General features: G+C 52.1%; 1 protein-coding gene across 1 annotated transcript in view; it reads right to left on the bottom strand.

Moving 5' to 3' along the window:
* The window catches only part of TEAD4 (TEA domain transcription factor 4), a 63,099-nt gene extending 49,827 nt beyond the window's left edge, over window positions 1-13,272 (bottom strand). The window contains exon 1 of the mRNA XM_044940972.2: window positions 12,818-13,272. The gene's annotated coding sequence lies outside the window, so the exon portion shown is untranslated. The remainder of the gene's footprint in view (window positions 1-12,817) is intronic.
* Between the last annotated feature and the right edge of the window lie 417 nt (window positions 13,273-13,689).

Genomic DNA, 13,689 nt, shown 5'->3' with positions numbered 1-13,689 from the left:
CCGCTGGGAGGAATGCAAGACGCGACACGTGGGAAAACAGTTCGGCGGCTTCTTTTTTAAGATGTTTTTTTGATGTGGATCTCTCTCTTTTTTTTTTTTCAGTCTTTATTGAATTTGTTAACAATATCGCTTCTGTTTTATGTTGTTTTTGGCCACAAGGCATGTAGCATCTTGGCTCCTCGACCAGGGATTGAAACCATCCTCCTTACAGTGGAAGCATAAAGTCTTAACCACTGGACCACCAGGGAGGTCCCTTGGCAGTTTCTTACACCATTAAACATACATGCAGGGTGCGACCCAGCAGTCCCACTCTAGGCATTTATCCAAGAGAAATGGAGGCCTGTGTTCACAAAAAACCAACACGTCAGAGATGATAGCAGCTTACACAATCAACAAAGGCTGGAAATACCCCAAGTCCTTCAACCAGCCAGTGGCCAAGCACACCGTGGGATGTTGTATAATGAGATCCTTACAACTCAGCATCTTCTGACCCACACGCCACCTGGTCGAAGGGAGGGCCCTGCTAGTGAAGCCCACAGAGCCCAAAGCTCCATGCTGTGTGATTCCACAGCAGGACAGGACCACAGAAGTGAGAGGAGATCGGGGAGGGCAGAGTGGGAGAAGGGCGATAGGGCTGCAGTATCGGGCAGTTGTCTGGGGAAATGGACAGTCATGGACCCTGATTATGGTGGCCACCACCCAACTCTGAACATCTGTCAAAGTCCATAGGACTGAGACTTCCCTCGTGGTCCAGTGGCTAAGACTCAGCACTCCCAATGCAGGGGACCCCCATTCAGTCACTGGTCAGAGAACTGGATCCTATGTTCTGCAGGCCGCATGGAAGATTGAAGATCCCATATGGCACAACTAAGGTCCAGTAGAGCCAAATAAATTCAAAAAGAAAAAAAAAGCCCACAGGACGGACACATCACAAGGAGAAAACTCTACTGCAAGCTGACAAGTAAACTCTTAACAAGTCCTCCTTATTCTGCCCAGAGGCCCCCAAATCAATCTCGTCATAAAGCCCAGTGATCTCCCCCCACTTCCCCTCCCCACTGTCTCATGACCACAGCCCCGCAATCACTACCTCTTCTGTCTTCTTGCAGACGCTTCTCCCACTCGCTTCCTCCCTCCCTCTCTCCTTCTCTCTGTCCCTCTTACACACACCCACACACACAGCTGTCAAATACCCATCCTTCAAAGCCCACCCGAGTACCTCCTCCTCCATGAAGCCTTCCCTGGCTGCTCCCTCTCCAAGTGGGAATGAATCCTCTTCCCTGGGCACCCCCTCAGCACTGATCTGTGCTTCCCCGTCACCCTCCTTGGCACACCCCCACAGGCTCTCAGTGTTTGCCACTCAGGGTGTCTCCCCTGCCTGATGGGACACCCCTCGAGCACAGAGACCAGGCCCTCCCTTCCAGGTTCCCCCCACCACACCTGGCCCAGCACCTGGCACACAGTGGATGCTCTGTGACCACTATGGCTTGGCCAAGGGCAGGTGCAACCGGGGGGTCGGGGGTTGATGCCAAGACAGAGAGCTGGCACTGCTGGCGCTGGCAGAGCTCCAAGGTGGGTATCGGAAGCCACTGATCCTGTCTCCCTTCTCCTGCACAAGCAGCACGACTCCCAAGAGCTGGAAGCAACCCGCCTCCCATCCCAACTCGAGGTCCTGCCACTTACAGCGGAGCATCCTCACCACGCAGCAGAGCTCCGAGCCCCAAGCAGACAAACACCCAGGACACACCTCTTGAGGTCTGGACCCTGCCCTGTCCTGTCCTGTCGTTGGGGTGCCGACATTTCTCTCCCATGAGGCGACCCTCTTTGCAGCAATTGTGGATCAGCCCATCTGATCTGAACCCATTTCACTCTGTAGAACTAGGGGGCCCGCCCAGGGAGCACAAGATCCCCCTACAACAGGGCTTTCCCAAGTTCATCACCACCTGCCCCTCTAGCCTGTCCAGGGGTTAAGGACCAGTTACAGGTCATTTATTTGATAAGCACTTTATAGAAAGTTTCTGGAGAAGGAAAGGGCAACCCACTGCAGTATTCTTGCCTGGAGAATTCCATGGACAGAGGAGCCTGGCAGGCCACACAGTCCATGGGGTTGCAAAGAGTCGGACACGACTGAGCGACTTACACTTTCACTTTCACACAAAGTTTAATACGTGCCAAGCCAAAAAAACCAAGCACTTTACAAACATTGCCTAATTTAATCTTCACATCAACCATATGGGCTTGGCACCATTATTATTATTGCCCCCATTCATAAGAGGGGTAAATAAGAGACTTCCCTCTTAGGACTCTGTGCTTCTGCTGTACAGGGCACAGGTTCAATCCCTGGTCAGGGAGCAAAGATCCTACACGCTGCTAGGCAAGGCCAAAAAAAAAAAAAAAGTGGAAAACAAGACACACTGAAGTCTGAAAACTTGCCCCAGGCCACATAGCTGATGAGAAGCAGAAAGAGCAGGCCATCTGTGAGCCTACATGGTCCAAAACAGTGGCCAGTCACATGTGGCTGCCGGGCACTTGAAAAGTGTGGCTGGGTGACAGAGACGTGCCGATGAGTATAAAACACAGGCTGGATCTCCAACCCTTTGTATGAGAAGCAACGTAACAATCTCATTATATTGTTTTACTATTGATTACACAGTAAGCAGACACAGTAGCTTAATAATATATTATTAATACTCATTTGGTCAGTTTCTTTTCGCTTCTTTAACGTACAATTTCACATTCCCATCAGACGGCACAGCGATGCAGTCTGCTCGCAGCCACTACCCCCCGCCAGGGCATCTTCCCCTCCCCAGCCCCGGGGGCAGCCTGCCCCTGACACCTGTCCACTCAGCTTTCACAGGGTGATGGGGGTGCCATGCAGTACCACCACATCTCCCTCCTCAGACACTGCCCTTCCCCCCACCACCACATCTCTCAGCCTCTCCTCCGGCATTACCTCCCTCTAGCAGGATGGATTTTCCAGAAAGTCCAAGTGGGAAATACGCCCCAACCCTACCGGTGGAGAAACTGAGGACAGGACCACATGGTGGAGGCGAGATCCCAGAGGTCATTGATGCTATCTCCCAGCCAGCGCGGAGGCCTCCTGTGAAGCATCCCGAACACATTCTTCATAGAAATAGAAACTGGATGTGGTTCCACCTGGTCCTCCCTCCTCAAATGGACTGCAGATCAGATGGAGGGGTCTGCTGCTCCCGAAAAAAAGGGCTGCCTCCTTGGAGAGAAGTGCCAGCAGCCACCCTTGCTCCATCCTGGCCGAGGCAACCACAGCTCCATGCTCCCTGGGTGTGGTGTGTCCACCCTCCAAAACCAGAAGAGGCTCCCAGTGTGGCCAGAGCACCGCAATGGACTCAGCCCTCCTGTTGCAGGCCCCTCCCACACCACTGGCTCCGCAGCAGAGAACCAGATGGACCTGGGCACATACTCCCACCCCACATTAATCTCCATGTAACTTCTTCCTCCTCTGTAACCTAAGTTATCTAAGTCACTTCAGTAGTGTCTGACTCTGCGACCTCATGGACTGTAGCCTGCCGGGCCCCTCTGTCCATGGGATTCTCCAGGCAAGAACACTGGAGTGGGTTGCCATTCTTTTCTCCAGGGGATCTTCCTGATCCAGGGATCAAACTTGCATCTCCTGCATTAGCAGGCGGGTTCTTTACTACTGAGTCACCTGGGAATCCTCCTCTGTAAAGTAGAGGCTAAAAAAACAACAAAAGCCTATGTCACAGAGCCGCTACAAAGATTAAATGAGAGATTTCGAGACAGATGCTTAGAATACTGCCTGGCACCCAGTAGGCACTTAATAAATGCTCATTTCCCTTCCACTTCCTTCCTCAACCAAAAACCTCAAGATTTTTCTCCCCACAAGGATTGACAGTAAGTTCCTATTCAACATATAATTGATGTTCTGAACTTAAACGCACGATTTTACAAGTAAACTTTTTAGATTTCATCTTCAGACAGGCAAACAAGCTAGATGTCAAGCAATTTTGAATTGGTTAAACATTGAAGACAGTTTTTCAAAGTCCAGTAGGGCACAGTTAAATAAATTGTTGTATGGTACAATATTGTTTGGGGCTTCCCAGCTGGCCCTAGTAGTAAAGAACCCACCTGCCAACACAGGAGACTCAGGTTCCATCCCTGGGTTGGGAAGACTCCCTGAAGAAGAGAATGGCTACCCCACTCCAGGATTCTTGCCTAGAGAATCCCAGGGACAGAGGAGCCTGGTGGGCTACAGTTCAGAGGGTCGCCAAGAGTCGGACACAACTTAGCAACTGAGCACATAGTATTCAGTAGCTTAAAAAAAAAAAAAGAATAGAGTATAACTGCAATTTCTGTCCTTTATCGAGCCCATCTTTGCATGAAATGTTCCTTTGGTATCTCTGATTTTCTTGAAGAGATCTCTAGTCTTTCCCATTCTGTTGTTTTCCTCTATTTCTTTGCAATGATCGCTGAAGAAGGCTTTCTTATCTCTTCTTGCTATTCTTTGGAACTCTGCATTCAGATGTTTATATCTTTCCTTTTCTCCTTTGTTTTTCTCTTCTCTTCTTTTCACAGCTATTTGTAAGGCCTCCCCAGACAGCCATTTAGATATTAAGAACAGATGGCAAGAATACACAGAAGAACTGTACAAAAAAGATCTTCACAACCCAGATAATCACGATGGTGTGATCACTGACCTAGAGCCAGACATCCTGGAATGTGAAGTCAAGTGGGCCTTAGAAAGCATCACTACGAACAAAGCTAGTGGAGGTGATAGAATTCCAGTTGAGCTATTCCAAATCCTGAAAGATGATGCTGTGAAAGTGCTGCACTCAATATGCCAGCACATTTGGAAAACTCAGCAGTGGCCACAGGACTGGAAAAGGTCAGTTTTCATTCCAATCCGAAAGAAAGGCAATGCCAAAGAATGCTCAAACTACCACACAATTGCACTCATCTCACACACTAGTAAAGCAATGCTTAAAATTCTCCAAGCCAGGCTTCAGCAATATGTGAACCGTGAACTTCCTGATGTTCAAGCTGGTTTTAGAAAAGGCAGAGGAACCAGAGATCAAATTGCCAACATCTGCTGGATCATTGAAAAAGCAAGAGAGTTCCAGAAAAACATGTATTTCTGCTTTATTGACTATGCCAAAGCCTTTGACTGTGTGGATCACAATAAACTGTGGAAAATTCTTCAAGAGATGGGAATACCAGACCACCTGACCTGCCTCTTGAGAAACCTATATGCAGGTCAGGAAGCAACAGTTAGAACTGGACATGGAACAACAGACTGGTTCCAAATAGGAAAAGGAGTACGTCAAGGCTGTATATTGTCACCCTGCTTATTTAACTTATATGCAGAGTACATCATGAGAAACGCTGGACTGGAAGAAACACAAGCTGGAATCAAGATTGCCGGGAGAAATATCAATAACCTCAGATATGCAGATGACACCACCCTTATGGCAGAAAGTGAAGAGGAATTCAAAAGCCTCTTGATGAAGGTGAAAGTGGAGAGTGAAAAAGTTGGCTTAAAGCTCAAGATTCAGAAAACAAAGATCATGGCATCCGGTCCCATCACTTCATGGGAAATAGATGGGGAAACAGTGGAAACAGTGTCAGACTTTATTTTTCTGGGCTCCAAAATCACTGCAGATGGTGATCGCAGCCATGAAATTAAAAGACGCTTACTCCTTGGAAGGAAAATTATGACCAAGCTAGGCAGCATATTGAAAGGCAGAGACATTACTTTGCCAACAAAGGTCCGTCTAGTCAAGGCTATGGTTTTTCCAGTGGTCATGTATGGAAGTGAGAGTTGGACTGTGAAGAAGGCTGAGCGCCGAAGAATTGATGCTTTTGAACTGTGGTGTTGGAAAAGACTCTTGAGAGTCCCCTAGACTTCGAAGAGATCCAACCAGTCCATTCTAAAGGACATCAGCCCTGGGATTTCTTTGGAAGGAATGATACTAAAGCTGAAACTCCAGTACTTTGGCCACCTCATGCGAAGAGCTGACTCATTGTAAAAGACTCTGATGCTGGGAGGGATTGGGGGCAGGAGGAGAAGGGGACGCCAGAGGATGAGATGGCTGGATGGCATCACTGACTCGATGGATGTGAGTCTGAGTGAACTCCGGGAGTTGGTGATGGACAGGGAGGCCTGGCATGCTGCGATTCATGGGGTCGCAAAGAGTCGGACACAACTGAGTGACTGAACTGAACTGATACCAAAATACCAACAGTACTCATCCCTAAGTTGTGGTCCTAGGTACTAATTTATTTTCCCCTTTATGTATTTATTTTCCTGGTGTTCTATAATGAGCATGTATTTATTTTAACTGAAAAAAAATTTTTTTAATTTCAGAGTTCTGCTTAACCTCAGCCTCCTAGCCAGTTGAGATGGTTCTGAATCCTGGTTCGGTCGTCCTCTGTGCTTGTTGTCCTGAACACCCACAGAACTGATAAGAGCACAAAGCCAGAAAAAAAAAGAGCCCTGTGACACATCACTAGAGACCTCGCCCCAGGGCGTCATGAGGTCGTACCAGGACACAGGGCGATCTTTCAGTCAGCTCCAAATCCCTCTTACCGCTCTTATCAGCCAGAACACACTCAATTCTCTTGAACCCAAGAAAATCCTACACCCAAGTTAGATTCTTTCCCCATGACTTGGTGAGTGAACGCACGCTGACTGCTAGCTTCCTCAAATTCATTTCTGAAGCGCCCCCTAGACCAAATGTTCAAACGTCTGACCTGGAATGTGGCAAAGGATCCATAGGAAGCACATCAACTAGTCTTGCCCTCTGTGTGTGTGTTAGTACTCAGTTCAGTTCAGTTCAGTCGCTCAGTCGTGTCCAACTCTTTGCAACCCCATGAATCGCAGCACGCCAGGCCTCCCTGTCCATCACCAACTCCCGGAGTTCACTCAGACTCACGTCCATCGACTCAGTGATGCCATCCAGCCATCTCATCCTCTGGCGTCCCCTTCTCCTCTTGCCCCCAATCCCTCCCAGCATCAGAGTCTTTTCCAATGAGTCAACTCTTCGCATGAGGTGGCCAAAGTACTGGAGTTTCAGCTTTAGCATCATTCCTTCCAAAGAAATCCCAGGGCTGATGTCCTTTAGAATGGACTGGTTGGATCTCCTTGCTCAGTCCTGTCCAATTCTTTGCCACCCTATGGACTGTAGCCTGCCAGGCTCCTCTGTCCATGGGATTCTCCAGGCAATAATACTGGAGTGGGTTGACACTTCCTCCTCTGGGGATCTTTCCAACCCAAGGATAGAACCTGTGTCTCCTGCGTTGGCAGGCAGATTCTTTACCATCTGAGCTACCTGGGAAGCCTTGCTCCTTAGAAGGGCTAAACCAGGACAACGTGGGTTGCCTTGCCATGTTCACCTCCTCCCACTGGTCGGGGCTCCTCCCAGAGCCCAGAAGTTTCTTTCAGGTCCCCAGAACCCGATCTGTGAGTAAGGCCACCTGAACTGAGGAAAAGCAAGTGGTCTGACTCACTTCTCCCAAAGCCGCCTTAGCTCTCTCCCAGGTCAGCTCTGCTCTTACAAAGATGAAGGCTAGATAAGAGTGCTTCATCTCCCAGAACATTCTGCCACCTGCTCTGGGTAGGATCTCCCTCTGCCTGTCCTGGTCGGAATAATCCCTCTCTGTCGTCCAGCTGACCCAGACCAGTTGCCTCCCCACCCAGACCTCTGCCCACTGCCCAGTCAACGATTACTCAAGGCTTAACGCCAAGGTGGCTGTCAGCCAGGAAGAAACAAGACTGGCCTTTTATCCCAGCCAGGCCCATTCACGCAGACATCCCATCCAGGGAGCTGGCAGGAAGGGAGGACCGTGGTTCTGGTGGGAGTGAGCTGGGCTTGCAGACCCCAGGGACACCTCTGCTGAGAAGACACTGAGTAGGAGGTTCAGCCAGAGTGGGCTTCAGCAGCCCAGGTCTCTGAGTCAACAGCCCCTGCAGAGAAGAGGCCCACCCTGTGTGGCAGTGGCCAGGCCCAGTGCCCTCTGCCCTGCCCCCAACGCCCTGCCTTTCCTCCAGGCCGGATGTGTATCCCCTCCCCCACGACAGTCACCCAGCTTCAGCACAGCTCCATTTCCTGCCCCTGGTGACTCCTCTGAAGTCCATTGTTCCCATGAAGTTTGGGTCAAAGGAAGCCGAGTCCCACCCATGGGGGCCCGCCCACCATGGGGGCCGCCCACCCCAGCAGGACACACAGCAGGGAGCTGGGCCCATCTCCCTGATGGGCAAAAGGCCAGAAGGTGTGGGCACCCTGGGGAGAAGGGGGCTGCAGTTCCAGTGGAAATCTTCCCAAAGGGCCAGTTGCAACAGCTGAGGCTCCAGGACCACACCTGGCAGCAGAGGGCTGTTGTTCAGTCACCAAGTCGTGTCCGACTCTTTGTGACCCCAGGGACTGTGGCATGCCAGGATTCCCTGTCCTTCACCAGCTCTCATCTCAAACTCATGTCTGTCAAGTCAGTGATGCTAACTAACCCCCTTCATGGATCACAGCTTTGTCATGGTGAAGGGGCTCATGTAACTCAGTGAAGCTATGGGTCATGCCATGCAGGGCCACCTAAGAGAGTTTTGACAAATCGTGGTCCACTGGAGGACGGAATGGCAAACCACTCCGTTATTCTTGCCCTGAGAACCCCATGGACATGAATAGTATGAGAGGAAGTGGCCAGAATCTCCTTGCTGTCCACATGGCAAAACCAGAAACGTAGGAAGAACTGTCATTTCAGGAGAGGTCAAGGCAAAGCTGGAATGAGATCCTAGAGCTGGAGGCTGTGCCAGCGACACAGCGCTGCCGCCACGTCCACCTGGGCCCCGAGCTGGTCACACCGCCGGGAGCGGGGAGCCGACAGCAGCTGTTCAGCTACAATTTCAGAGCCTGAAAGGGAGCTGTGGTCTCAGCCCCTGCCAGCAACAGGTCACAGGGGGCAAAGGCAGGCAGGCCACTCGGGCCCAACCTCGGCAGCAGGAAAGCCACCATGTCCTCCACTGCCACGCTCTGTGACAGTCACCCGTACAAGGCCGGGACGGAAGTCCAAGCCGGCTGCGCTCCGCATCCCAGGAGACCTGTCCCAGGAAGGACAGGATCGCTTCTCACCTGGCTAAGTGACCTGCGGGCCCAGGAGGAGAAAGGCGGGTGCATTTTAAAGACTTCTTGAGGGAACTCCCTGGCAGTCCAGTGGTAAAGATCCCGAGCTTCCACTGCAGGGAATACGGGTTCGATCCCTGGTCAAGGAACTAAGATCCCACATGACACCATTGCGGCAAAATAGGAAAAAAAAAAAAGGACCTCTTGAAGTCCCTGCCCCCTTCCAGAGGTCATTCTCAGGTTCCACAGTTCCTAAGGGAGTATTTCTGCCCAAACAAGCTTATCTGAGCCACAAGATGGGAGACATCCCCAGGCGGACTGCTCCAGACTCCACACCTGTTAGACCAAGCTGGCCAGTGGTCTGGGCATTGCGCCCCCCCAGAGCAGGAGAGAGAAGGCATCAGAATGGACCAGAGTGGAGCTCTAGTCCTAGCTCTGCCACTCGCCAGCAGTGAGACCTTAAGCAAGTTATGGTCCCACCAGGGCCTCAGTTTCTCATCTTGATATTTATTATTTTTAAATTTTTTATTGAAGTATAGTTGATTTGCAACATGATTTACAACGTTGTACTAGTTCCAGGTGTATAGCAAAATGATTCAAATATATATATATATCTTTTATATTCTTTTCCATTATAATTTATTACAAGATATTGAGTAGAGTTCCCTTTGCTACAGTAGGTACTTGTTTATCTATTTTATACATAGTAGTATGTATCTGCTAATCTCAAACTCCTAATTTATCCCTCCCCCACCCATTTCCACTTTGGTGACCGTAAGTTTGCTTTCTATGTCTGTGAGTCTATTTCTGCTTTGTAAATAAGTTTTTTTCTGCCATTTTTTTTTAGATTCCACGTGTAAGTGGTATCAGACAGTATTTGTCTTTGTCTGACTTACTTCACTCAGTATAAAAATGTCTGGTTCATCCACCTTGCTACAAATAGCATTATTTCATACGTAATACTTTTTATGGTCAAGTAATATTCCATTGCATATAGATCCCACATCTTCTTTATCCATTGATCCATCGATGGGCATTTAAGTGGCTTCCATGTCTTGGCTATTTATTGTAAATAGTGCTGCTATGAACATAGGGGTACATGTATCTTTTCTGATTATAGTTTTCTCCGGATATATGCCCAGGAGTGAGATAGCTAGATCATATACTAACTCTATTTTTAGTTTTTTTAAGGACTCTCTATACTCTTCTCCATAGGGAGTGCTTCCCATCTTTAGTACGAGGGGGTTTGGTGCTGACATTAGAGTTCTGTAACGTTTAGCAAGTTCACCCTGGGGCAAGGCAAGACTGGAATCTGAACACGGAGACCCTGTGCTGTTCAGTGACAAAGCCCAAACCCCACCTCCTGCTAGCTAGCCCGGTTCCTAAGCCCGAGACAGGAAACCTGTAGGGTTCAGCGCACAGCAAACGCTCGATCCATTTTGCTAAATAATCATGAATGACAGGGCAGCGTTTAGCAAAGGTGTTAGGAAATTTCCTGGATAAAGGGGTTCTGTGGTGAAATCGGGTTAGGAAACACTGGCTGCTCCTCCACTGTGCAGGTTGCTCTGCAAACACTGAATTTTCACCACAAAAATTTCTTGGATAGATGCTAATTACCCCTCCCACATTACTCATCAGGAAACTGAGCCCAAAGCCTTAAAGGTAGTAACTGTCAGGATTTATACCGTGCTATGTCTGACCCCAAACCTGAGTCCTTTCTACTACACCTATAGACCAGACACCCTGGAAGCCCCACCCACACACCTGACCTGAGCAGGTGAAGGAGGAGGTGGCTCCCAGCAGAATATCTGTGTCCTCAGGGTGGATGAAGGACCAGTGGGAGTCCCTACCCCTGAGGGCATCTCGGCCCTTCCTGGCAAGAAGCCCCGAACGTGATGCCCACAGCATTCTGTCATGGGATGAAGAGATAACTCAAGGATCAGTCTGTGGCCCCCATCCTCCTCACATGCTGTCAGTCTCAAACTTCTGCCCATCTCCTGGGCACTGGGGCTCTCACCCCACCCAGTTCCACCCTCTGAAATGTTTCCAGTGGTAAAACTCCAAAGGGAGAGAAAACAGAAAGCATAGCAGAAAGGAAGAGATGGGGAAACAGCTATCCAGAAGGGCCTCCCCACAGGTCAACCAAGTGACTCAGAGGCAGCCTTCCCCCCTAGGAGGGCAGGAAAACACCCTCCCTACATCCCAGTGCCTGGTGGTTCAGTCAGTCATCAAGAATGAGGGTCCTTCCATTTGACTCCCAGGCGGCTCCAAGGAGAGCTGGACCAGTAGTTCAATTCCCCTCTGTCCTTGGGGCCAACTTTAAAAGCACTGTCGAGACAAATACTGTATGATATCACTCACATGTGGAACCAAAAAATACAACTAGTGAATATAACACAGGACTCACACATATAGAGAGCCAGCTATTGGTTTCCAGTGGGGGAGTGGGGGGTGGAAGGAGCAAGGGGGTGGGGGTTGGGGGGGGAGGGCGGGTACAAACTATTGAGTGTCAGACAGGTACAAACTCAAGGATGTATTGTACAACACAGGGAGTATAGCCAGTACTTTGTTGTAACTGCAAACGGAAAGTAACTTTTACAAAATTTTTTTTTAATTTTTAATCAAAAAAATAAAAGCACTGCCTACACAAATCTCAAGATGCAAAATGAGCTCTTTCTGGGGGGAGGGTGTCCAACCCCTCCCACAAACATGCCCAAGTCTCACTATCAACAACCCACCCCATCACCAAAAGGCAAGAATCTCAGCTTCCCTAAACTTTCTACCAACGTGTTCCCTAAACTCTTCCAGGCAAGAACAAAACCGACCTCCACAGAAAGACAGCTGTCTGCGAGAGGCAGGTGTGCACAGCTTCCCTCCAGCTCCGCGGGTCCAGGGCGAATGAAGCCTGGGGACCACACAGCCCCACAGCCACCGCCAGCTCCTTGGGCACAGACACCACCAGAGACTCGGTGTCCTGCCCCCGCTCCTGCAGGGAGGGAGGACCGTCCCGCCCAGGAACAACATCCTCACGGGGGAAACACACACTGAGAGACGTGGCATCTCGCTAGTCCTCCAAGACACTCAGCTTACAGACAAACAGAGCTTTTCTGGGGGGGGAAAGGCGCTCCCGTTCAACACAAACAAACATGCTTCCTAGAAGGTAGGTGAGTCATGGGTGAGCAGGTATCACCCTCAGACACCCGGAGCTAAGGAGGCGGCACAGTCACACGCCACGTGAACTCATCACTGACCTGCCAGGTCTGGCCCCGAACCCCCTCTCCGCTCGACACACAAGTGCACCGAGGCGCGAGTCCCGGGTCTGCTCTCACTCCGGGGAAACGTTCGCTTCGGGCTGTGGAGCTCTGCCCTCCAGACTCACTGGCCTCCAGCACGGAACGCACCACGCTTCTCAAGTCCTGGGAAATGGGGACCTTTGGCGGAGGTCCTCTCCGCTCTCGCAAAGCCTCGGCTTGAAATCGCCAAGACACCCTTTCCAAGCCCGAGAGGCGCCCAGCAGAAGAGAGGCGCGGGCGCTAGGTCTCTTTTCGGCCGCCGGCGACCTGGGCTCGGCCTCCAGTCTTTTCGGCTCCGCGCGCTCCCCTTACTCCTGGCCCTTGCGCCCACCCCAGCCTCGCGGTTCGCGCGACTCCACGTGCCCGGCTCGCCCCTAAGTCCGATCCCGGGTGAGAGCTCCTCCCGCGCAGCCGTCTTACCGGTCCCAGGGTGCGAGGAGGTGGGCGGGTACGCGGAGCCAGCCCCGCGGCTCTTCCAGCCGCGGCTCCGCTGAGGTCCGGAGAGGCGGGCGAGGGCGCTGCAGAGACAACGCGGGGTCAGCGAGCGGAGACCCGGGCTCCGGCCCCGGGCCGACCGGCTGGGCGGGGATGAAGGCGGATCGCGGGACGGAGCCGACTCCGCGCGGGCCCAAACCCAGCTCGCCCCGCCCGGCGCGCGGTACTCGGTGCGCGGTGTCCGGTGCGCGGTGTCCAGCGCGCTGTGGCCGGTGCGCGGAGCGGGGCGGAGCAGAGGGAGGAGTTTTCCCAGAAGGGGACTGACGGGAAAGCACAGGCGATCCCTATTCCTGGCGGGGTGAGTCAACGGGAGAGGAAGGGAGCTGGGGGAACAGAGCGCGCGCGGGAGGGCGGAAGGGAGGGAAGCGGGAGAGCGGAGACGGGAGAGGGGGACTGCGGGCCCGGCGCGCAGGTCCCAGGCGGGAAGGAAAGAGCGCCCGCGGCGCGGCCGAGGGGCGCGGCGGCCGGGCCACTCACCTGGGGGACGCGGCAGCGCGGCGGAGCCGGGAGCTGCGGGTTCTCCCCGCCCCCGGCCTGGGGTTTGAAAGGAGGAAGCCTGGAATGCGCGGAATGAGGGCTGGAATGAGATGCGCGCGGTCGAGGGCGGGAGCTGGAGGGAGTGGCGGCCCAGCCCCGGGCCCTCGGGGAGGAGACTGGGACGCGGGGAGGGGCCGCGGGCTGGGCGGGCCGGGGGCGGCCGCGGGGACCCTCGGCTGTGACCTCGGCATCCGGCTCCGGCCGGGGCCATCGCCCGGCACACGTGCTTCCCCTTTGATCTCAGCCCCGACTCTCCTCCT

The sequence above is a fragment of the Bubalus bubalis genome, chromosome 4 (assembly GCF_019923935.1).
Source record: "Bubalus bubalis isolate 160015118507 breed Murrah chromosome 4, NDDB_SH_1, whole genome shotgun sequence".
NCBI classification, from domain to species: domain Eukaryota; kingdom Metazoa; phylum Chordata; class Mammalia; order Artiodactyla; family Bovidae; genus Bubalus; species Bubalus bubalis.
The sequence above is the reverse complement of the archived record's forward strand: the minus strand, read 5'-3'. Positions and strand labels throughout refer to the sequence as shown.